Below are 25,846 nucleotides of genomic sequence, written 5' to 3' on the forward strand. Positions count from 1 at the left end.
TCTATAGATAGGCTACCCCTGCCCCCATGCCCATAGTTTGCACAGCCTCACGCCCCCACCCCCAAGCTCTGTACATCAGTTTACCACACTCCTAGGTCCATGCATGTGCATGGTCCCCCAGTCATGTCATTCAGCTCTGAGAACCGCACTTTACAGCAGTTCTAGAACCGTGCATGTGCACGGCCCTCAACCACACTTCCTAGCTCTGAGAAAGTGCTGACCTGCACAGCCAGGTCACATCTTCCCCCAATCCACGAAGGCATAACACCAACCTGTTGCCACAGCTCTACGCATGCACACAAAGGGCCCCGTTCCTTAGACTAGCACAACCAGAGTTACGCCTACCAGTCTGGTGCACCTGCACAGTTATATCCTCCCTGGCCACTGGGCATCCACGTTTACAAGCATCAGTGTAACATCCCCAACCTGCACCTATACCTGCCCTGAAACAAATCACTGCACTGAGTCCCTCACCCCGTATCCTGCTCCCTGCTGTACAACCATTCCACAAACACAAGGCCTTCAACTACTGAAAGAAATCAACTCCCAAAGTAAATCAATCAAAATATTTACATGCCACAAAGACAGCATAAGATCACTAAGCATATCACAATGCAGACAGATATAGCCCTGCCTAATGACCAAATTAAAACACCAGAGGAGACACAGATGCTGAAACAACTAATCAAAGATGTTCATACAACTGTATTTAATAAAATAAGTGGGATAACAAATGACATAAAGGAAATCAAGAAGGCAGTAGAAGAGCATAAAGAGGAATTTGAAAGAGTAAATAGAAAAATAGCAGATATCACAGAGATTAAAGACCTACTGACCAAATAAAAAACATACTAGAGGCACACAACACCAGATTTGAAGAGACAGAAGAAATAATCAGTGATGTAGAGGACAGAATAATTGACTTCAAAGACTCAAAACAGCAAATGACAAAAAAAAAAAGGAAAAAATTGAACCGTAACTCAGGGAAATGATAGACAAAACAAAATGTACAAATATAAGAATCATTGGTGTCCCAGAATGTGAAGAGAGGAGTAAAGGGCTAGGAAGAGTAGTTGAGGATATAATGAGGGAAAACTTCCCAACCTTCATAAAGGACATAAATACATAAGTCAAAGAAGCCCAATGAATGTGAAAGAGAATAAACCCAATTAGACCTTCCCCAAGATACATACTAATCAGTCTGTCAAATGTTGAAGAGGAGCAGAAAACCCTGAGTGGCAAGAGAAAAACAATCTACTACATACAAGGGAAATCAAATAAGACTGTGTTCAGACTACTCTAGGACCCTGGAGGCAAGAAGGCAGTGGTATGATATATTCAAGATCCTAAAAAGAGAAAGACTTCCAGCCAAGAATTCTGTACCCAGCCAAATTAACCTTCAAAACTGAGAGAGAGATTAAAGTTTTCACAAAGAATTCTTGAAAGAATTTGTCAACAAGAGACCGGCTCTCCAAGAAATATTAAAAGGAGTTCTGCTGGCTGACAAAAAAAAGACAGGAGAGGGAGGTCTGGAGGAGGGCACAGAATTGAAGAGTACTACTAATGGTAATTTAAAGAATACAAAGAGAAAGTAGGAAAAGAAAACATAGACCTGACAAATAAAATAAAAAAGATAAGATGGTAGAATCAAGAAATGCCTTTTCAATAATAACTTTGAATGTTAACAGATTAAATTTACCAATTAAAAGATACAGATTGGCATAATGGATTAAGAAACATAATCCAGCTATATGCTGCTTACAAGAGACTCATCTTAGACACAAGGATACAAATAGATTGAAAGTGAAATGATGGAAAAAGATTTTCCACACAAACTGTAACCAAAAGAAAGCAGGAGTAGCTATATTAATATCAGGCAAAATAGACTTTAAATGTAAAGACATCATAAGAGACAAAGAGAGACACTATATACTAATTAAATGGTGAATTCACCAGGAAAATATAACAATCATAAATATTTATGCTCCCAATCAAGGAGCTCCAAAGTACATGAGACAGACATTGGCAAAACTTAAGGGACAAATACGTATTTCAACAATAATAGTAGGAGACTTCAATACACCACACTCCTCTATGGATAGAACAACCAGACAGCAGATCAAGAAGGAAATAGAGGGAGGGGCCAAGATGGCGGCTTAGCAATGTGTGCATTTTAGTTCATCCTCCAGAACAACTACTAAATAACCAGAAACAGTACAGAACAGCTCCCGGAGCCACGATAGTGACCGAACACACAGTGTACCCCAGGCTGGACCAGCTGGATCGGCTGCGAGTCTCCGGAACCGTGAGTTCCCCAAGCCGCAGTGGTCGGCACCCGGCGCCCCTCCCCCACAGGTGGCTTCCTGGAGGGAAAGGAAAGAGACCCTAACAGTAGCAGGGACTGAGTCCAACCAAACACCAATTGTGGCATTAATAAACAAATTCTGACTACTAAAAATAGGCCCCCAGCTCAGGTTACACTGGTCAAGGTGGAGGTCGCTTATTGGGCTAACCGAAAAAGAGGAAAGGGGACGAAACAGAGCTTTTTGTGGCTGTTTCTATGGAGGATTGGCTGCCTCCAGATTCAGCGGTGGGACTACTCAGGCTGCAACTGCCCCAGGAATAGGCAGAAACAGACTGCTTTCAGGGCTATCTCCCACCTGTGCCTTCCCCAGGGGAGGGGTGAAGCCCAACTTTGGTGGAATCCCTCTCTCAAGGAATTCAGACCCCAGGGCTTGGCAATTTGAAGCCATTAAAACCAGCCTACAACCTCTCCTCTGTCTCCACCACGCCCCCAGCAGGGAGAGCCTTCCAAAGTTAAAGAAGCCACAACATCTTTTGCTGGTGGGACCTGCAGACAAACAAGTGCCACATACCGGGCAGGATAAGAAAAACAGAGCCCAGAGACTTCACAGGAAAGTCTTTCAACCTGCTGGGTCTCACCTTCAAGGAAAACTGAGGCAGGTGACTCCTTCTCCCTGATAGGAGGCCAGTTTAGTCCAGGAAAACCCGGCTGGAGTCTGTAATACCTATGTAGACCCTCCTAAGGGTGGGGAGGGAAAAGGCACCTTATAAACAGGACAAGAAACAAGAAAGCAAGAACTGAAAAATTACCCTCTGTTAAACAAAACTTAAGCTAGAGGCCCAGAAAAAGCTGAACTGAAGGTCAAAGAACAGATAGACAACAAACTCATCTAACAAGAAAACCCTAGGTAAGATAAGTGAAAGCAATCTCCAGAATAAACTAATTAAGGTAATTAAATGTCTAGAGGCCAGCAAAAAATAACAAATCACACCAGAAAAATTGAAAATATGGCCCAGTCTAAGGAACAAACCAATAGTTCAAATGAGATACAGGAGCTGAAACAACTAATTCAGAATATATGAACAGAAATGGAAAACCTCATCAAAAACCATATCAGTGAATTGAGGGAGGACATGAAGAAGGCAAGGAATGAACAAAAAGAAGAAATGGAAAGTCTGAAAAAACAAATCACAGAACTTATGGGAATGAAAGATACAGTAGAAGAGATGAAAAAAACAATGGAAACCTACAATGGTAGATTTCAAGAGACAGAGATTAGGATTAGTGAACTGGAGGATGGAACATATGAAATCCAAAAAGAAACAGAAACTACAGGGAAAAGAATGGAAAAATATGAGCAGGGACTCAGGGAATTGAATGATAACATGAAGTGCACAAATATACGTATTGTGGGTGTCCCGGAATAAGAAGAGAAAGGAAAAGGAGGAGAAAAACTAATGGAAGAAATTATCACTGAGAATTTCCCAACTCTTATGAAAGACCTAAAATTACAGATCCAAGAAGTGCAGCATACCCCAAAGAGAATAGATCCAAATAGACGTTCTCCAAGACACTTACTAGTCAGAATGTCAGAGGTCAAAGAGAAAGAGAGGATCTTGAAAGCAGCAAGAGAAAAGCAATCCATCACATACAAGGGAAGCCCAATAAGACTATGTGTAGATTTCTCAGCAGAAACCATGGAGGCGAGAAGAGAGTGGGATGATATATTTAAATTACTAAAAGAGAAAAACTGCCAACCAAGAATTCTATACCCAGAAAAATTGTCCTTCAAAAATGAGGGAGAAATTAAAACATTTTCAGACAAAAAGTCACTGAGAGAATTTGTGACCAAGAGACCAGCTCTGCAAGAAATACTAAAGGGAGCACTAGAGACAGATACGAAAAGACAGAAGAGAGATGTGTGGAGAAGAGTGTAGAAAGAAGGAAAATTAGAGATGACATAAAAAACAAAAGGCAAAATGGTAGAGGAAAGTACTACCCAAACAGTAATAACACTAAATGTTAATGGACTGAACTCCCCAATTAAAAGACATAGACTGGCAGAATGGATTAAAAAACAGGATCCTTCTATATGCTGTCTACAGGAAACACATCTTAGACCCTGTCATGGTTAGGGACAGGTGTCAACTTGGCCAAGTTGTGGTACCTGTTCATCTGATTGGGCAAGCACTGGCCTGTCTGTTGCAATGAGGACATTTCGTAGGATTAGGTCATGATCACATCAGCTACATCCACAGCTGATTCCATTTGTAACCAGCGAAGGGGGAGTGTCTTCTGCAATTAGTGATGCTAAATGCAATCATGGGAAGCCTTTTAAGGAGGACTCAGAGGAGACAGGTTCCATTCCTGCTTTGGCTGGTGAGCCTCTCCTGTGGAGTTCATCCAGGCCATCCATCGGAGTCATCGGCTTCACAGCCTGCCCTGTGGATTTTGGACTCTGCGTTCCTACGGTCACGTGAGACACTTTCATAAATTTTATATTTGCAAGTGTTCCCTGTTGATTCTGTTTTTCTAGAGAACCCTAACTAATACATCTTGGTACCAGGAGTGGTTCTTAAGGAACAGAATCTTAAAAATGGGTTTTTACGAATGGTTTTCTACTCTGACTGGACTCAGAGACACTAAGGACTCTGATTCCTGCAATCAGAATGACACTCCCAGTCCATGGACTGAGTTGGCAAAGGAGATAGTCAAAATATCATCATTCGATTCTCCTAATGCTTCGCTTGTACGAAGCCAGACTCTGGGGGATAATATTTTTGACACATTTACAGAGTTTTGTAGAAATGAGAGTTATAGAGATGTTGGTTGGTTGTTGTTAGATACACTGTCTACATTAAAGGGTGAAAGGGATGGGCTTAAGGCTTCAAACGAGAAGCTTAAGCGCCGTCTGAAAGATGTAGATGTTGCTATCAGTATCCTGAAGGAAAATCTTATTTCCTGTAGCCGTAGACTTGAGATCTCTGAAAATCAGACTCAGAATCTTATTGTTAGAGTAGCAACTTTACAACGTAAACTGAAATCTCAGTCTTGCATGGTGTCTGCCGTTAAAGTGAGGGCATTGATTGGAAAGGAGTGGGACCCTGAAAAATGGGATGGTGACATATGGATTGATAATGATGTTGGGGGTGAGGTTGAAACCCTAGACCATGCTGAGCCTTCTTTAGATAACCCTGTAATAGTCTGCCCTGAGGACATAGCCGCCCCACTTCCAGCCTGCCTTGAGGAATTGGCCACCCAACCTCCTCCTGAAGGGATTAGCCCTAGAGTTATTAATCCTGTTTCACCAGATGAAACTGCAAATGAAAGCCCTGAAGCAAATGGCTTGGAAGATATTTCTAATTCTTTTCATGACCCACCCCCACCACCCCTCATTTCTTCTAGACCTATAACTAGACTAAAGTCCCAACAGGCCCCTATAGGTGAGGTACAAAGTATCACACATGAGGAGGTATATTATACTCCAAAAGAACTGTGTGAGTTTTCCAATTTATATAGACAGAAATCAGGCAATATGTGTGGCAATGGATTTTAAGAGTGTGGGATAATGGTGGGAGGAATACAAGGCTGGATCAGGCTGAATTTATTGATATGGGCCCACTAAGCAGAGATTCTGCATTCAATGTTATAGCTCGAGCAGTTAGAAAAGGTGTTAACAGCTTGTTTGGGTGGTTGGTTGAAACATGGATCAAAAGGTGGCCAACATTACCTGAGGTTGAAATGCCAGAACTACCCTGGTATAATGTAGATGAGGGGATCCAGAAGCTTAGAGAGATTGGGATGTTAGAGTGGATTTATCATGCAAAGCCTACTCTGACACCCCAGAAATGTCCAGAGGATGCACCTTTTACCAGAACAGTGAGAAATAAGTTTGTGAGACTAGCACCATCATCCCTCAAGAGCTCTGTGGTTGCACTTCTCTGTAGGTCAGATATTACTGTAGGAACTGCTGTCACTGAGCTGGAATCCTTAAACACAATGAGGATGACAGGATTCCGAGTTGGCAGAAGCCAGGTGGCAGCACTTAATCACCAAAGACAGGGTAGACGCGGCTATTATAATAGACAACAAACTCAAAGGAGGCATCAAAATTATATGACATGCAGAAATTTGTGGCATTGGCTAGTAAATCATGAGGTGCCTGGAAATACAATAGAAGGGCAGTCTACTAAATTCTTGGTGGAGCTGTATAAGCAAAAGAGTTCTAGGTCAAGGGAACAGAAGTCTAACCTGAATTACAAAAACACAGAGTCACGGCTACTTAATCAATTTCCAGACTTGAAACAGTTTACAGACCCTGAGCCCCTTGAATGAAGGGGAGGCCAGGTCCCTATGGGGGATAAAACACTTGCACTGCCACAAATTTATACTGTTAGCCTTCCTCTAAGTCTTCCCCAAGGAGACTGATGGCCTTTTACCAGGGTAACTGTGCATTGGGGAAAAGGAAATGATCAGATATTTCGGGGATTATTAGACACTGGTTCAGAAGTGACATTCATTCCAGGGGACCCAAAACGTCACTCTGGACCACCAGTCAGAGTGGGGGCTTATGGAGGCCAGGTGATCAATGGAGTTTTAGCTCAGGTCTGCTTCACAGTGGGTCCAGTGGGCCCCCAGACCCATCCTGTAGTTATTTCCCCAGTTCCGGAATGTATAATTGGCATAGACATACTGAGCAACTGGCAGAATCCCCACGTTGGTTCTCTAACTCATGCAGTGAGGGCTATTATGGTGGGAAAGGCCAAGTGGAAGCCACTAGAACTGCCCCTACCAAGCAAAATAGTAAATCAAAAGCAATACCGTATTCCTGGAGGGATTGCAGAGATTATTGCCACTCTTAAGGACTTGAAAGATGCAGGGGTGGTGATTCCCACCACATCCCCATTCAACTCTCCTATTTGGCCTGTGCAGAAAACAGATCGGTCTTGGAGAATGACAGTGGATTATCATAAACTCAACCAGGTGGTAACTCCAATTGCAGCTGCTGTTCCAGATGTAGTATCATTGCTTGAGCAAGTCAATACATCCCCTAGTACCTGGTATGCAGCTATTGATCTGGCAAATGCTTTTTTCTCAATAGCTATTAGTAAGGACCACCAGAAACAGTTTGCTTTCAGCTGGCAAGGTCAGCAATATACTTTCACTGTCCTACCTCAGGGGTATATCAACTCTCCAGCCCTATGTCATAATCTTGTTCGCAGAGACCTTGATCGTTTCTCCCTCCCAAAAGACATCACCCAGGTCCATTATATTGATGATATCATGTTGATTGGACCTAGTGAGCAAGAAGTAGCAACTACTCTAGATTTACTGGTAAGGCATTTGCATGTCAGAGGATGGGAGATAAATCCAACAAAAATACAGGGGCCTTCCACCTCAGTAAAATTTCTAGGTGTCCAGTGGTGTGGGGCATGTCGAGATATCCCTTCTAAGGTGAAGGATAAATTGCTGCATCTGGCCCCTCCCACAACCAAAAAAAAGGCACAATGCCTATTGGTCTTTTGGGATTTTGGTGACAACATATTCTTCATTTGGGTGTGCTACACTGGTCCATTTAACGAGTGACCAGAAAAGCTGCTAATTTTGAGTGGGGACCTGAACAAGAGGAGGCTCTGCGACAGTTCCAGGCTGCTGTGCAAGCTGCTGTGCCACTTGGGCCGTATGATCCAGCAGATCCAATGGTGCTGGAAGTGTCAGTGGCAAATAGAGATGCTGTTTGGAGCCTTTGGCAGGCCCCTATAGGAGAATCACAACGCAGACCCTTAGGATTTTGGAACAAAGCCTTACCATCTGCTGCAGATAACTACTCTCCTTTTGAGAAACAGCTTTTGGCCTGCTATTGGGCCTTAGTAGAGACTGAACACTTAACCATGGGCCACCAAGTTACCATGAGACCTGAGTTGCCTATCATGAGTTGGGTGTTGTCTGACCCACCAAGCCATAAAGTTGGGCGTGCACAGCAGCACTCTATTGTAAAGTGGAAATGGTATATACGAGATAGAGCCATAGCAGGTCCTGAAGGCACAAGTAAGTTACATGAAGAAGTGGCACAAATGCCCAAGGTTTCCACCCCTGCTGCCACATTACCTTCTCTTTCCCAGACCAGAGCTATGGCCTCTTGGGGAGTTCCTTACAGTGAATTGACTGAGGAAGAGAAAACTCGGGTCTGGTTTACAGATGGCTCAGCACGATATGCAGGTACCACCCGAAAGTGGACAGCTGCAGCATTACAACCCCTTTCTGGGGTGTCCTTGAAGGACAGTGGTGAGGGGAAATCCTCCCAGTGGGCAGAACTTCGAGCAGTGCACCTGGTTGTTCATTTTGCTTGGAAGGAAAACTGGCCAGAGGTGTGTTTGTATACTGACTCATGGGCTGTTGCTAATGGTTTGGCTGAATGGTCAGGGAATTGGAAAGACCATAATTGGAAAATTGGTGACAAAGAGGTCTGGAGAAGAAGTATGTGGATAGACCTTTCTGAGTGGGCCAAAAACATGAAGATATTTGTGTCCCATGTGAATGCACACCAGAGGGTGACTTCAGCAGAGGAAGATTTTAATAATCAAGTGGATAAGATGACCCATTCTATGGATACCAGTCAGCCTCTTTCCCCAGCAACTCCTGTTATTGCCCAATGGGCTCATGAACAAAGTGGTCATGGTGGTAGGGATGGAGGTTATGCATGGGCTCAGCAACATGGACTTCCACTCACCAAGGCTGACCTGGATACAGCCACTGCTGAGTGCCCAATCTGCCAGCAGCAGAGACCCACACTCAGCCCCCGATATGGCACCATTCCCCGAGGTGACCAGCCAGCCACATGGTGGCAGGTTGATTACATTGTACCACTCCCTTCATGGAAGGGGCAGCGATTTGTTCTAACTGGAATAGACACATACTCTGGATATGGGTTTGCTTTCCCTGCACGCAATGCTTCTGCCAAAACTACTGTCTGTGGGCTTACAGAATGCCTTATCCATCGTCATGGTATTCCACATAGCATTGCTTCGGATCAAGGAACACACTTCACAGCAAATGAAGTGTGGGAATGGGCACATGCTCATGGAATTCTCTGGTTTTACCGTGTTCCCCATCATCCAGAAGCAGCTGGATTGATAGAACGGTGGAATGGCCTTTTGAAAACTCAATTATGGTGCCAACTAGGTGGCAAAAACTTGAAAGGCTGGGGTAATGTTCTCCAGGAAGCTGTGTGTGCTCTGAATCAGCGTCCGCTGTATGGTGCTGTTTCTCCCATAGCCAGGACCCATGGGTCCAGGAACCAAGGGGTGGAAATGGGTGTGGTGCTACTCACTATTACTCCTAGTGATCCACTAGGAAAATTTTTGCTTCCTGTCCCTGCTACCCTGAGTTCTGCTGGTCTACAGGTTTTAGTTCCAAAACGGGGTGTGCTTTCTCTAGGAGAAACAACAGTGATACCACTGAACTGGAAGTTAAGATTGCCACCTGGTCACTTTGGGCTACTTATGCCTCTGGATCAACACACCAAGAAGGGGATTACATTACTGTCTGGGGTAATTGACCCTGACTATCAGAAGGAAGTAGGACTGCAACTACATAATGGAGGTAAAGAAGAGTTTTCTTGGAATATAGGAGATCCCCTGGGGCGTCTATTAGTACTACCATACCCTGTGATTAAAATCAATGGAAAACTGCAACAACACAATCCAGGCAGGACCACAAATGGCTGTGAGACTTCAGGAATGAAGGTTTGGGTCACCCCACCAGGCAAAGAACCACGGCCAGCTGAAGTGCTTGCTGAGGGGAAAGGGAACATGGAATGGGTAGTGGAAGAAGATAGTGATAAATATGAACTTCGACCACGTGATCAATTACAGAAACGAGGACTGTAATGCTGTTTTGTTCGTGTTATACTATTTAAGTTGTAAGATATCAAGTGTAAGAATGAATGTTGCCCAAGGATTTGCACCCTATTCTGGAGAGATTTAATGTGTTTCCAGTTGTATGCGGGATGGTTGAGTATTGTCAGGTAAAAGAAAAAATGTGTGCTTATTTGTTTTCATTTGGAGATTGAGTATGGTCTAAGGTGATATATATATATATATATATATATATATATATATATATATATATGCCAAGTTGACAAGGGGTGGTTAGGGACAGGTGTCATGGTTAGGGACAGGTGTCAACTTGGCCAAGTTGTGGTACCTGTTCATCTGATTGGACAAGTGCTGGTCTGTCTGTTGCAATGAGGACATTTCATAGGATTAGGTCATGATCACGTCAGCTACATCCACAGCTGATTCCATTTGTAATCAGCGAAGGGGGAGTGTCTTCTGCAATTAGTGATACTAAATGCAATCATGGGAAGCCTTTTAAGGAGGACTCAGAGGAGACAGGTTCCATTCGTACTTTGGCTGGTGAGCCGCTCCTGTGGAGTTCATCCAGGCCATCCATTGGAGTCATCGGCTTTGCAGCCTGCCCTGTGGATTTTGGACTCTGCATTCCTACGGTCACGTGAGACACTTTCATAAATTTTATAATTGCAAGTGTTCCCTGTTGATTCTGTTTCTCTAGAGAACCCTAATTAATACAGACCCAAAGATAAACATAAGTTGAAAGTGGAAGGTTGGGAAAAGATATTTCATGCAAATAACAACCAGAAAAGAGCAGGAGAAGCTATACTAATATCCAGCAAATTAGACTTCAAATGTAAAACAGTTAAAAGAGACAAAGAAGGATACTATCTACTAATAAAAGGAACAATCCAACAAGAAGACATAACAATCATAAATATTTATGCACCAAATCAAAATGCCCCAAAATACGTGAGGAATACACTGCAATCACTGAAAAGGGAAATAGACACATCTACCATAATAGTTGGAGACTTCAATTCCCCACTCTCATCAATGGACAGAACATCTAGACAGAGGATCAATAAAGAAACAGAGAATTTGAATATAACAATAAATGACCTAGACTTAACAGACATTTATAGGACATTATAGCCCACAACAGCAGGATACACCTTTTTCTTAAGTGCTCATGGATCATTCTCAAAGATAGACCATATGCTGGGTCACAAAGCAAGTCTCAACAAATTTAAAAAGATTGAATTCATACACAACACTTTCTCAGATCATAAAGGAATGAAGTTGGAAATCAATAATAGGCAGAGTGCCAGAAAATTTACAAATACGTGGAAGCTCAGCAACACACTCTTAAACAACCAGTGGGTCAAGGAAGAAATTACAAGAGAAATCAGTAAATATCTCAAGGCTAATTAAAACAAAAACACAACATATCAAAACCTATGGGACGCAGCAAATGCAGTGCTAAGAGGGAAATTTATTGCCCTAAATGCCTATATCAAAAAAGAAGAAAGGGCAAAAATTCGGGAATTAACTGTCCACTTGGAAGAACTGGAGAAAGAACAGCAAACTAACCCCAAAGCAAGCAAAAGGAAAGAAATAACAAAGATTAGAGCAGAAATAAATGAAATTGAGAACATGAAAACAATAGAGAAAATCAATAAGACCAGAAGTTGGTTCTATGAGAAAATCAATAAGATTGATGGGCCCTTAGCAAGGTTGACAAAAAGAAGAAGAGAGAGGACGCAAATAAGATCATAAATGGAATAGGAGACATAACCACTGACCTCACCGAAATAAAGGAGATAATAACAGGATACTATGAACAACTTTATGCTAATAAATACAACAATGTAGATGAAATGGACAACTTCCTAGAAAAGCATGAACAACGAACTTTGACTCAAGAAGAAATAGATGACCTCACAAACCAATCACAAGTAAAGAAATTGAATCAATCATTCAAAAGCTTCCCAAAAAGAAAAGTCCAGGACCAGACGGCTTCACATGTGAATTCTACCAAACATTCCAGAAAAAATTAGTACCCATCCTGCTCAAACTCTTCAAAAAAATTGAAGTGGAGGGAAAGCTACCTAATTCATTCTATGAAGCCAACATCACCCTTATACCAAAAACAGACAAAGATATTACAAAAAAGAAAGCTACAGACCAATCTCTCTAATGAATATAGATGCAAAAATCCTCAACAAAATTCTAGTAAATTGAATCCAACAACACATTAAAAGAATTATACATCATGACCTAGTAGGATTCATCCCAGTTATGCAAGGATGGTGCAACATAAGAAAATCAATTAATGTAATACACCGTATCGACAAATCAATGCAAAAATCACATGATCATCTCAATTGATGCAGAGAATGCATTTGACAAGATTCAACATCCTTTCCTGTTGAAAACACTTCAAAGGATAGGAATACAAGGGAACTTCCTTAAAATGATAAAGGGAATATATGAAAAACCCACAGCTAATATCATCCTCAATGGGGAAAAACTGAAAACTTTCCCCCTAAGATCAGGAACAAGACAAGGATGTCCACTATCACCACTGTTATTCAACATCATGTTGGAAGTTCTAGCCAGAGCAATTAGACAAGAAAAAGAAATACAAGGCATCAAAATTGGAAAGGAAGAAGTAAAACTATCACTGTTTGCAGATGATATGATACTATATGTCAAAAACCCTGAAAAATCCACAGCAAAACTACTAGAGCTAATAAACGAGTACAGCAAAGTGGCAGGCTACAAGATCAACATTCAAAAATCTGTAGCGTTTCTGTACACTAGTCATGAACAAGCTGAAGGGAAATCAAGAAACGAATTCCATTTACAATTGCAACTAAAAGAATAAAATACTTAGGAATAAATTTAACTAAAGAGACAAAAGATCTATACAAAGAAAACTACAAGAAACTGTTAAAAAAAAAGTCACAGAGGACCTAAATAGATGGAAGGGCATACCATGTTCATGGATTGGAAGACTAAATATAGTTAAGAAGTCAATTCTACCTAAATTGATTTACAGATTCAACGCAATACCAATCAAAATACCAACAACTTACTTTTCAGAAATAGAAAAACCAATAAGCAAATTTATCTGGAAGGGCAGAGTGCCCCGAATTGCTAAAAGTATCTTGAGAAAAAAAAACGAAGCTGGATGTCTCATGCTGCCTGACTTTCAGGCATATTATGAAGCCACAGTGGTCAAAACAGCATGGTACTGGCATAAAGATAGATATATTGACCAATGGAATCGAATAGAGTGCTCAGATATAGACCCTCTCATCTATGGACATTTGATCTTTGATAAGGCAGTCAAGCCAACTCACCTGGGACAGAACAGTCTCTTCAATAAATGGTGCCTAGAGAACTGGATATCCATATGCAAAAGAATGAGAGAGGACCCGTATCTCACACCCTATATGAAAGCTAACTCAAAATGGATCAAAGATCTAAACATTAGGTCTAAGACCATAAAACAGTTAGAGGAAAATGTAAGGAGATATCTTATGAATCTTATAATTGGAGGTGGTTTTATGGACCTTACACCTAAAGCAAGAGCACTGAAGAAAGAAAGAAATAAATGGGAACTCCTCAAAATTAAACACTTTTGTGCATCAAAGAACTTCATCAAGAAAGTAGAAAGACAGCCTACACAATGGGAAACAATATTTGGAAATGACATATCAGATAAAGGTCTAGTATCCAGAATTTATGAAGAGATTCTTCAACTCAACAACAAAAAGACAGCCAATCCAATTACAAAATGGGAAAAAGACTCGAACAGACACCTCTCAGAAGAGGAAATACAAATGGCCAAAAGGCACATGAAGAGATGCTCAATGTCCCTGTCCATTAGAGGAATGCAAATCAAAACCACAATGAGATATCATCTCACACCCACCAGAATGGCCATTATCAACAAAACAGAAAATGACAAGTGCTGGAGAGGATGTGGAGAAAGAGGCACACTTATCCACTGTTGGTGGGAATGTCAAATGGTGCAACTACTGTGGAAGGCAGTTTGGCAGTTCCTCAAAAAGATGAAAATAGAATTGCCATATGACCCAGCAATACCATTGCTAGGTATCTACTCAGAGGACTTAAGGGCAAAGACACAAATGGACATTTGCACACCAGTGTTTATAGCAGCATTATTTATAATTGCAAGGAGATGGAAACAGCCAAAATGTCCATCAACAGAGAAGTGGCTAAACAAACTGTGGTATATACATACGATGGAATATTATGCAGCTCTAAGACAGAATAAACTTATGAAGTATATAACAAATGGATGGACCTTGAGAACATTATGCTGAATGAGACTAGCCAAAAACTAAAGGACATATACTGTATGGTCTCACTGATATGAACTGACATTAGTGAATAAACTTGGAATAGTCATTGGTAACAGAGACCATCAGGAGATAGAAATAGGGTAAGATAGTGGGTAATTGGAGCTGAAGGGAAACAGATTGTGCAACAGGACTGGATACAAAAACTCAGAAATGGACAGCATAATACTACCTAACTATAATGTAATTATGTTAAAACACTGAATGAAGCTGCATGTGAGAATGATAGAGGGAGGAGGGCTGGGGACATAAATGAAATCAGAAAGAAAGATAGATGTTAAAGATAAAGATGGTATAATCTAGGAATGCCTAGAGTGTATAATAATAGTGAAATGTACAATGTACAAATTTTAAAATGTTTTTGCATGAGGAAGAACAAAGGAATGTCATCATTGCAGGGTGCTGAAAATAGATGATAATTAATACTTTAAAATGTCACCTTATGTGTGAGACTAAAGCAAAAAATGTTTATTTGTTACAAAATTTAGATTTTGACTAGAGCATTTCCTAATATAACTCATGTAGATAGTTTGATTGAATGTCATAAGTACTTGGAATCTCAGGTAGCACATGAGATTTTGTTGGTTTGTCCAGAGTGATGCCCCGATAAATCCCAGAATGATTTGATCAGTGACTGGAAAAGTATTTGCAAGCACCCTTTGGGGAATGGTGAAACTTCCACAAGTTGAATTCTTGATATTCTCACAAGCAGTGTGGACAACCAAAGCTATAGGCTGAGCCCCCAGTCTAGGGGTTTGTTCACATGAAACTTAACCCCACAAAGGATAGGGCAAGTCTACTTAAAATTTAGGCCTAAGAGTCACCCCCAAGAGAGCCTCTTTTGTTGCTCAGATGTGGCCTCTCTCTCCAGCCAGCATGACGAGCAATCTCACCACCCTCCCCCTCTCTGTGTGGGACATGACTCCCAGGGGTGTGGACCTTCCTGGCAATGTGGGACAGAGATCCTGGAATGAGCTGAGACTCAGCATCAAGGGACTGAGAAAAACCCTAGAATGAGCTGAGAATTAACATCAAGGGATTGAGAGAACCTTCTCGACCAAAGGGGGAAGAGTGAAATGAGATTAAGTGTCAATGGCTGAGAGATTCCAAACAGAGTCAAGAGGTTATCCTAGAGGTTATTCTTATGCATTAAGTAGATATCACCTTGTTGTTCAAGATGTAGCGGAGAGACTGGAGGGAACTGCCTGAAAATGTAGAGCTGTGTTCCACTAGCCATGTTTCTTGATGATGATTGAACAATGATATAGCTTTCACAATGAAACTCTGTGAATGTGAAAACCTTGTGTCTGATGCTCCTTTTAGCTACTATATTAACAGAAGAGTAGAATATATGGAATAAAAATAAATAATAAGGGGGAACAAATGTTAAAATAAATTCAGTTTGAAATGCTAGTGGTAAATGAAAGCAAGGGGTAAGGGGTATGGTATGTATAATCTTTTTTTTCTCTATTATCATTCTATTTCTTTTTCTAAATTGATGCAAATGTACTAAGAAATGATGAATATGCAACTATGTGATGATATTAAGAATTACTGATGTAGAATGGAATGATATCTTAATGTTTTGTTTGTTAATTTTTTTAATTAATAAAAAAGTTTTTTAAAAAAAGAAGGAAATAGAGAAGTCAAATTACTTGATAAATGAATTAGACCTAACAGACATATATAGGTCCTTGCACCACAAAGCACAGATATTCTTCTCTAGTGCTCATGGAACATTCTCCAGGATAGATCATATGCTGGGACACAAAACAGGTCTTTATAAATATAAAAATATTGAAACTATTCAAACGCTTTCTCTGATCACAATGGAATGAAGCTGGATCTCAATAACCATCAAAAAAATGAGAACATTTACAAATATATGGGGATTAAATAACACACTCTTAAACAACCAGTGGGTCAAAGAAGAAATCACTAGAGAAATTGGTAACTATCTGGAGATGAATGAAAATGAGAATACAATTTATCAGAATTTATGGGATGTGACAAAGGCTGTGCTGAGGGAAATTTATTGCCCTAAATGCCTATATTAAAAAACAAGAAAGAGCAAAAATCGAGAACTTAACAGCACAACTTGAGAACGAACAGCAAACTAACCCCAAAGTAAATAGAAGAAGAGAAATAACAAAAATTAAAGCAGAGGTAAATGAATGAGAGAACTAAAGAACAATAGAAAGAGTCAATAAAATAAAAAGTAGGTTCTTTGAGAAAATCAATAAAATTGATGGGCCACTGGAAAGACTGACAAAGAAAAAAAGAGAAAGGATGCAAATAAACAAAATCAGAAATGAGAAGGGGTGTGTTACCAAAGACCCTGAAGAAATACAAGAAATCATAAGAGGATACTATGAACAAATATACCAACAAACTAGACAACTTAGATGAAATGGACAAATTCCTGGAGACACACAAGCAAGCTACAGTGACTCAGGAAGAAATAGAAGATCTCAACAAACCAATCACAGGTAAAGAGAATCAATCAGTCATCAAAAATCTTCCTACAAAGAAAAGCCCAGAGCCAGGTGGCTTCACAGGAGAATTTTATCAAACGTTCCAAAAAGAACTAATACCAATCCTGCTCAAACTTTTCCAGAAATTGAGGAAAAAGGAACTCTATCTAACTCATTTTCTGAAGCTAATATCATTTTAATACCAAAACCATGTTAAGATGCTATAAGAAAGGAAAACTACCAGCCAATCTCCCTAATGAAAATAGATGCAAAAATTCTCAATAAAATATTATGAGATCGAATCCAACAATACATTAAAAGAATTATACACCATGACCAAGTGGGGTTTATATCAGGAATGCAAGGATGGCTCAACACAAGAAAATGAATTAATGTAATACAGCCCATTAACAAATTGAAAGGGAAAAATCACCTGATCATCTTGATTGATGCTGAAAAAGCATTCGACAAAATTCAGCAACCTTTTCTGATAAAAACACTTCAAAAGATAGGAATCAAAGGTAACTACCTCAATATGATAAAGGGAATATATGAAAAACCAATAGCCAGCATCATACTCAATGGAGAGAGACTGAAAGCTTTCCCCCTAAGATCAGGTACAAGACAAGGATGTCCACTGTCACCACTAATATTCAACATTGTGCTAGAAGTTCTAGCTAGAGCAATCAGGCAGGACAAAAAAACAAAAGGCATCCAAATTGGAAAGGAAGAAGTATAAAATTCTCATTATTTGCAGATGATATAATGCAATACTTGGAAGATCCTGAGAAATCGACAGCAAAGTTACTTGAGCTAATAAACACATACAGCAAAGTGGTGGGATATAAATTTCATGTCTTGTTTTGCTCATCACAGTGAATTTTGTGGAGAACTCCAGCTAGAGTAGCTGGCATTCAAGATGATGAGAAACAGGAAAGAATAGAATAAATGAGAAAGTAATAACTAAAACATCTCCCCCTACAACCCTGCAATTAACTGAGGACAGGATACTTTTCTATCCACAGGGATCCGTTGTTGCCCTCAGCCTCCCTCTCTAATTAAAGAGACACTCAAAGCCAGCGGGAACCATCCTGGTGTGGAAAAACTTCAGAAGTAAACAAGGCAAATGCTACTCAACCGAGATGTGTCAGTTCCTTGTCCAAATGGTCACCCCTGAAACCATTTTCTTGTAGTTTTTAATACTAGCATAATATGAAAAATTGAATCAGAAGTCTAATTCAGAACAATTTCCTTAAAAAAAAAAAAAAAAGCCAAACATTTCAAGAGTAACTCTGGACACTGGAACTTGATGGGTCCTCAGATATCTAGAGCATACATAATCTAGAGCAGTACATAATCTGATTAGTCTATAAAACCCAATAAAGCACATTTGAAATGCCCCTAGCAATTAAATTAGTGGGGAATGATAAAGATGTTCAAACCTATTAGGAAAATGCAAATCTATAACAAGAGAAAATTTCATTTGATTTTAGAAGTGAGGATTACAAGACGGAGTTTGTACCTTCCAAATTTAATAATTTATCCCTTAGGAAAAGGGTAAAAATATGACCTAAGCAAATCATATGGGTTTGAGAGCCCTAGATCCACCCCTAAGTATCAATATGCACAGGGACATCATGAAAAGTGAAAAACACGTAGAGATTGCTGTCTTCACTTCATTGAAAGGCAGCGGTTTATACTGTTTGTATATCACGTGGATCTTCACATTTCCACTTTTAAAGGAGAGGAAGGCATTAAAGCTCAGATGTGCTATTTTTTTTGTTTTTTAGAAGAGTTAATTCTCTGTGGGTGATAATAAATGCAAATTTCAGCACTTCAAGTGACAGTACCTGGTGACTGCTTTACAAGACTTATGATAGAGCTCGTATCTGTGGGAAAGAAGGCAAGTTTTAACTTTTGTAAAACTGAGAAGAAGGCTATTTTATTTTCAAAAGGCTCTATGACGTGTTCAAGTAATACAGATCAGCTCATTTAAAAGCTAAACTGAAGCCTTGTTGTCCACCTGTCTTCGTTGCTAAGCATGTGGAGAAATTGTTTTGAATTCCAAATTGTGTTTTTTTTTTCCTCAATGTTAAATGCCCTTTCCGAGAACAGCATAAGATGGTGTACTTCACTTGTCTCAATAGTTGTGCCCCTAAAATACAATTACATTTCAATATTCCCAGACTCACTATTTTGTAAAGAAATTATTATGTGTATGTTTAAAGCAGAACATACATATATTATACATTATTTCTCATAACAGAAAAACTGAGGCTCAAGAAGGATGAGTGATGGGTGCAAAAATACCAGCAAACAATTGTAGCACTGAAAACAGATATCTGACATTTGACTTCCTAAAAAATTCACAGGAAAAAAAGGTTTTTTTGTCTTCAAAGACACTGTTTCAAACTCACATTACACGGAAAATTAATTGTGCTCTTTGTTGTGTCCTACGTTGACCCAGCCTTCATTATCAACGGGTTTTGCTTTGTTTCATTATTTGATTGCGTATCCTCCAATCCTTCTCTCTGGCAATCAGGGAAATCATTTGTCTTGGATGGAGCATTTAGATTGGCTACTTTTTCACTCAAGGATTAACTCTGTGCTTGGGGAATCTTTGGGTAGCATCAAACCACTCTACAGAATTCTGTGATTTAATTTCACTTATGAATTTAAAGGGCTTACAGCTGTCTTCCCAGTTAAATGAGGATTTACTGAGATATTGCCCTCCCTGTGGCAGAGACAATTCCCCAACCAGCAGGACTTCTGTGCTCCCAAGAGAAGATGATTTGACCAAGGAGGATGAAATTAGCACACACAGACAAAAAACTTACCATCTGAGACTTTCAGAAAATGCAGATCCAGAGGGAAATCTTAGAGCATAAATTACTTGGAGGTTTTTTTTTTCTTCTTTTTTTGCTAAGTCTTAGTTGGAGAGATTTGTGTTCTTTCACGTGCACAGCTGTGGAGTCTCTAGGGGAATTTTTTGCTCTTTTTTGTTTTTGCATACCGGCCCAAAACCAAGATCTGAGCATCAAATGCAGTATCATAAACTCCACTTCTGATACGGGTGGATTTTCTAAAGGATGCTAGAAAAAGAACAGATTAAAATCCAGGGAGGGAAAAAAAAAATCCAGGGTGAGGCTGGAATTCTGACAACCACGCTGCACCCCAAGTGGCAAGATGGAGGGAAAAGAAAGCTGAGGGAATCAAGGACTTTTTGTGGTTGTGGTAGTTGTTTGCCAAGAACTGTGCAAGGAAAATCTCCTGAAATAGTTCAGTATTCAAAGTTCCCCTTCCCTCCAGAAAAGGTTTTTAGAATATATGAGGCTAGGCAGGATCCTCTAGAATAAGACCATATTATAAGTCCTCTATATGAATCCCCCTGAGTTCTAATCAGCTCAACTTTTAGAGTCTGGCTAATGTTGAAAGAGTGTCAGAAATTCCATCAAGTTCTGCCTCCTCCCCCAAAATATATGTTTTAAAAGGCTTTACTAATTTTTCTCCTAGTATAAAGCATCATAACTTTGATAAGCATAAGTTGTCAGTGAGACTCTATCAGAGAGTGCCATCTATATAGCAGTTTTTTTCACAAAGCACTCCATTATACTTGTCATCTGAAAATGAAAGCCACATTTTTGTGTGGCATACAGAACAAATTGCACCAGATGAATTGCACCTGGGCAACGGATGGCTTAAGCTGGGTTCCAGCAATTCCTTATTATTTGCATTCATTTTCTCTTCCTGTTCGTATTTTAAAATTCAAACTTTACAGCTCAAAATAAATTGAGGAATCTAGATATTAAAAGACAATGAAAATATTTGAATCCAGTATCCTTGTTTGCTGTGAAGCTTTTGTGTGACAAGCTTTTGTTGTCTTTCCCATCAATTGTGGTTCATGTGGTAGAGAGCGAGGCAACAAGTTCTGAGATAATGCAAATGATGCAAATTAATCCACTTGCTGAATAAAATGTAGGACGCTTTTTAAAAATTGGACCTTAGTGTTTTTTTTTTCACATATACAACCTGAAATTTCTCCTTTTAACCACAAATACATCATTCAGTGCAGTTAATTATGTTCAGAATGTTGTGCTATCATTACCTCCATCCATTCTCAGATTTAAACCCCTGTTTGAAAGTTTTGAAAATACCTGTTGTCCTGAACAGAAGAAACACCTGAACCCTTGAGGCATGGTTGCTTTCTGAAGAAAAAGCACCTTGTTATTTCATGTGGAAGGAATTTTTTAAGGTACATATCAGTTTTCCAAACCAGCCAAATAGCTCATATTTACATCACCGTAAGTCTTTTGAGTTCCATTTGGAGGGAGGAACTCAGATAAATTCTGAACATTACACAACTGTTTCTCTGGCGAACAAAAGTGCAAAACTCTGAAACTCTGTGAGAGCCCCAAACCTGTAAGATAAAATATTAATAAATAATAATAATAATAGCTGATAATATTTCTTAAGTGCTATGTGGTAGGCACACATAAGTACTTTATCTTTAAAAATATTTATCTTTTTTTTTTTTTACCACATCAACACTTTGAGATGGGTGCTTTTACAGATGAGGAAATGGAGACTCAGATATATTAAGTTATTGTCAATGTTGCGCAGCTAGTAAGTGGCAAAGGAAGGATTTGAATACCGTATGCTTTTAAAATTCTTAATCTAAAACAGCTTCCTTTAGAATTTGGTATTTTACTGCTGGTCCTATTTTTATTGTGTATTTATCTTATAAATAGCTACTATATAGTAATAACAACAATAATAAAATATATATATATAGTATTCTTCCTCTAAGCATTACATAATTAGTATTTTGTTAACTACTACTGCATACTCTTCATGGCCATTGTAGCAGGCAAAATACCAGCTCTCCGTCCCCAGTCCCCCACTTCCTAATTCCCAAAGCCTGTGAATATGTTGCTTTATGTGGCAAATCAGAACTTGCAGGTTTGATTAAATTAAGGACATTGAAAAGGGAAGATTATCCTGGATTATTCAGATGGACCCAATCAAATCATTAAAACTGAAGAACCTTTTCAGGTTTTGATCAGAGGAAGTTGTGACTACAAAGAAATGGCCAGAGAGCTGTAACATTGCTGGCTCTGAAAATAAAGGAAAGGGCCACAAGCCAAGGAATATGGATGGCCTCTAAAAGCAAGAAAAGGAAAGGAAATGGGTTCTCCCTTGGAGCCTCCAAAAAAGAACTCAATCCTGCCAACATTTTGATTTTATTTTTTATTTTTATTTTTTTAATGCTCTGATTTTAGCCCAGTGAGACCCATGTCAGACTTCTAACCTATAGAAGAGTAAGGTAATAAATTTGTAGTATTTTAAGTCACTAAATTTGTAGTAATTGTTTCAGCAGCAATAGAAAACTAATACATCCATAATTTTTGCTATAAAATATTCTACTGAGATTCCATCATCTACTCTAATGCATCCCATATTGTTGCCTATTTAGGTTCATTTTCCAGTTGTTTCCCCTAATGAGTTAAAATAATCTGAACATTTAGCCTTAAATGTTTTAATAATATATAAAATGCACAGCACATGGTAAGCACTCTGTAAATTTTAGCTGCTATTATTATTTCCTTTGAGATAGAATCCCAGAAGTGGGACAGTTGAGCCAAAAGACACGAACATTTTATTTTTCATTTCTTGAGGCATATTACTAATTGGCTTTTCAAAGAGATTGAACCAATTGATGCTGCCTTTCATTTTCAAAATGACAAAAATTATAAGGCTAATAACTGTAGGTGACAGTAATGTTCTTAGATGTCCTGTTGAATTGTGGAGAAAATGGGACTCAAAGGAGGATTAATGTTTGAATAATAATTTGAATTTGGAGAATAAGAGATATTTATTGTTTTCACAAGGTGGAGAACTTTGATTAAGTGATGTTATTTATATTTTTCTTTGGCAACAAGAGGAGAGCATCTCATTGATGTTTGTGTTTGTTTTGTTTTTATATGTGGAAACTTAATAGAATTCAAACTTGTGAATGTATTTATTATTGGTAGTGCAATATTCGAACCACACTATGTATAATGTATTCATATAATATTCCTAGTGACTTAGATTGGACAATTTTCAGATCATAATTCAGATGGGAAATAATATAACTCGCTCTAGTATAATTTAATCTTATAGTTATGCTAATGTGCATCTTAATTTGATGGAAGTTTCTGGAGTTAATATCTGAGGTGGCCTTCTCATTGTACCCTGGAGAATAGGCAGGAGTGGTGTTAAATTTTGGGAAGCAGACCATAGGAAAGTGGGAGCAAGACATCTTTGAAGGAACAGTGATCTCTTCCTTCAAGGTGGACAGCCACATATTGTTTGATCAGACACTTGACCATTAACTCCAATAAGTTTTAGCTATTAGTGATTAATTGTGACTCAAGAAAATATTATATAGCTATTAAAATTATTATGCATATTTTTTACAGGTCTTCATAATATGTTGGTAGAAAAAGTACTACTAGGATAGATTATCCAATCTCCATTTGGAAAAATTTGGAATGGTATATAAAAAATGTGTACAGTAGCAATATCTGGTTGGTAAAGGTTCAGGAGGGGATTTTTTTACTAAATTTTTTTTTTGCAATGGATGTTAATTATTTGTGCTATAAAATAAATACAAATTTATCAAAGTACAACAAACACTAATGTGAAGGTTCCAGAGTCAAATTTCCATTAGTAGCTATACAGGCAGATAAAAGTTCCCTTGGAGCCACTTAGAACTGGTCATCCCCATTTTGGTTACAAAGTAGGAACATGTTCTAGGTTGAAAAATGCCAGTCACATTTTTCATCAGGTCATCCTGAATATCAATCAAAAATTTTTCAATAAAGGTTGACTGCCCCATTTGCTTGTCTATGGTCCTCCTGTGAAAGGAAAAATCATCTACTTATCCTAGAATTCAACTCCATGGTCTTGGAAAAGTACATATTGTTCAAGGACCAATTCTGAGCTTTGCTAGCACAGGACACTCATTAAGAAAGGCTTTAAATTAACGTTCTTGGATGAAGCTAATGTCATGACTCAAGGTATTCAGAATGCCTAGAGTAGAGTAACTGTGAAATTTATGGAAAATACACTATTTTGCTTCACCTGTAAGTACCTGTCCAAGGTCATACCTGCATTGTAGTCCTGGTGTTCCAAGTTGGTCACCTGACTCTTGAATTCATGTGTCCTCGCATGGGAACTGTCACAGAAGAAGAGATCATTGAATAAGTGAATATGGATTGAAAGCACTTTAACTCTTTTTGGAGGACATATTTTAAGGGCTCTGAATGTTGCAGAGCAGTAACATACTTTTGGGAAAGGGACAGAAAGGACTGCAAATAGCCCCTCAAGTCTGACATCGTCAGCGTTCTAGACTGGATATTGAATCAAGACCTAACCACAGCCTATTAATATATGATGAAGTTGAAAACTCTGAAGAGATTGGCATTACAGGATATTCTGAGAGAGATACACTTGTTTGTACATGGAGTTGACTTTTCATCTTCAGTTTGAATTCATTTATTAACTAAAATGAGAGACGTTGAGTACAGCCTTTCTGTTGGCACCAAAAAAAGATTCAGTCAAGCTCTCTCATTGCTGCTTTTCAAGTCACCGAAGACTCTGTTGTGGAGGCTGAGATATCTATAGCTGCAATTCACAGGGCCCAGAAGTAATTAGAAAACAAAGGACACCATTATATGATGTTATTGAAAATAGAGTTCAAGGTTAGAGTTGATAGATTTTAAAAGTACTACCTTTGTGAAAGGTAGTTATTTCATCATCTACACGGGAGTGTTATTTCATCATCTACACGGGAGTCACTGCCCAAGTCATTCACAAGTTTGAAGACCATTGGACAAGTGGGGTCACATATTTCTAGATAAAACTTAAAATAAAAATTTTGCCTAATTGATTCCCCCCCCCAAAATTTCACTGGTGTCAGAAATACATGAGTGCCAATATCAACTTATATATAAAATTCATATGTTAAAGAAAGCTAGAAGCTTTCAGAAGCTAAAGTAGTATCATTGAGTGTACAATCAGTGAAATCATAAAACAAGATGCCAAGTCAACTTCCAGGTGCTCCAAATTTTTTCAAACAGGATCTCATCCAAAAAAAGACACAATTTTTTTAAGGAAAGTTTTCGCTTTCCAACAGCCATCAGTTAATTTAGCAATGATTTTACATTTGAGTACTTGGTGGAAAAGAACAGTAAAACAGTAGCTCCCCAGGGGTGCAACGGTAATTCAGTGGAGAATTCTCGACTGTTCGATGGCCCATGCACTTCCCCAAAACAAACACTTCCCCCAAGCAAACAAAGAAAGGAAAAACAATAAAAAATTAACAAATGGTGCTGCAATAATGGGATACCCATGGAAAAGAAATGAAATGTGACCCCAGGCATATAGCATACAAAAAACACTACAAAATAGTAGCTTCCATTAAGAGAAGATAACTTTGCAGACATCAAACTAGTAGAACAGAGTGCCTCAGTTTGTCTGAGCTGCTGTCACAAATACCCCAAACTGGTTTTGGGTCAAACAATACAAGTTTATTGGTTCATGGGTTTGAGTGTAGAAGTCCAAAATCAAGGCATCAGCAGCGTGATGCGTGCTTCCCTAAGTCTGCGGGCAATCCTTGAGGTGCTTGGCTTGTATTTCTGCCTCCAGTCACATGGCAACGTCCTCTCCTTTCTAGCTTTTGTGTCTCCTGGGTTCTCTTTAAAAGACCTCTAGGAGCCCAGCCTCATTCAGAGGGACCACAATGAACTTAAAAATAACATCTTCAAGAGGTCTTGT

At 39.1% G+C, this 25,846-nt stretch overlaps 1 pseudogene; it reads left to right on the plus strand.

The window, feature by feature from the left end:
• The window catches only part of LOC143657089 (replication factor C subunit 5 pseudogene), a 38,319-nt pseudogene extending 13,599 nt beyond the window's left edge, over positions 1–24,720 (plus strand).
• The last annotated feature ends 1,126 nt before the right edge of the window (positions 24,721–25,846 follow it).

The sequence above is a fragment of the Tamandua tetradactyla genome, chromosome 2, assembly GCF_023851605.1.
Source record: "Tamandua tetradactyla isolate mTamTet1 chromosome 2, mTamTet1.pri, whole genome shotgun sequence".
Lineage (NCBI taxonomy): Eukaryota > Metazoa > Chordata > Mammalia > Pilosa > Myrmecophagidae > Tamandua > Tamandua tetradactyla.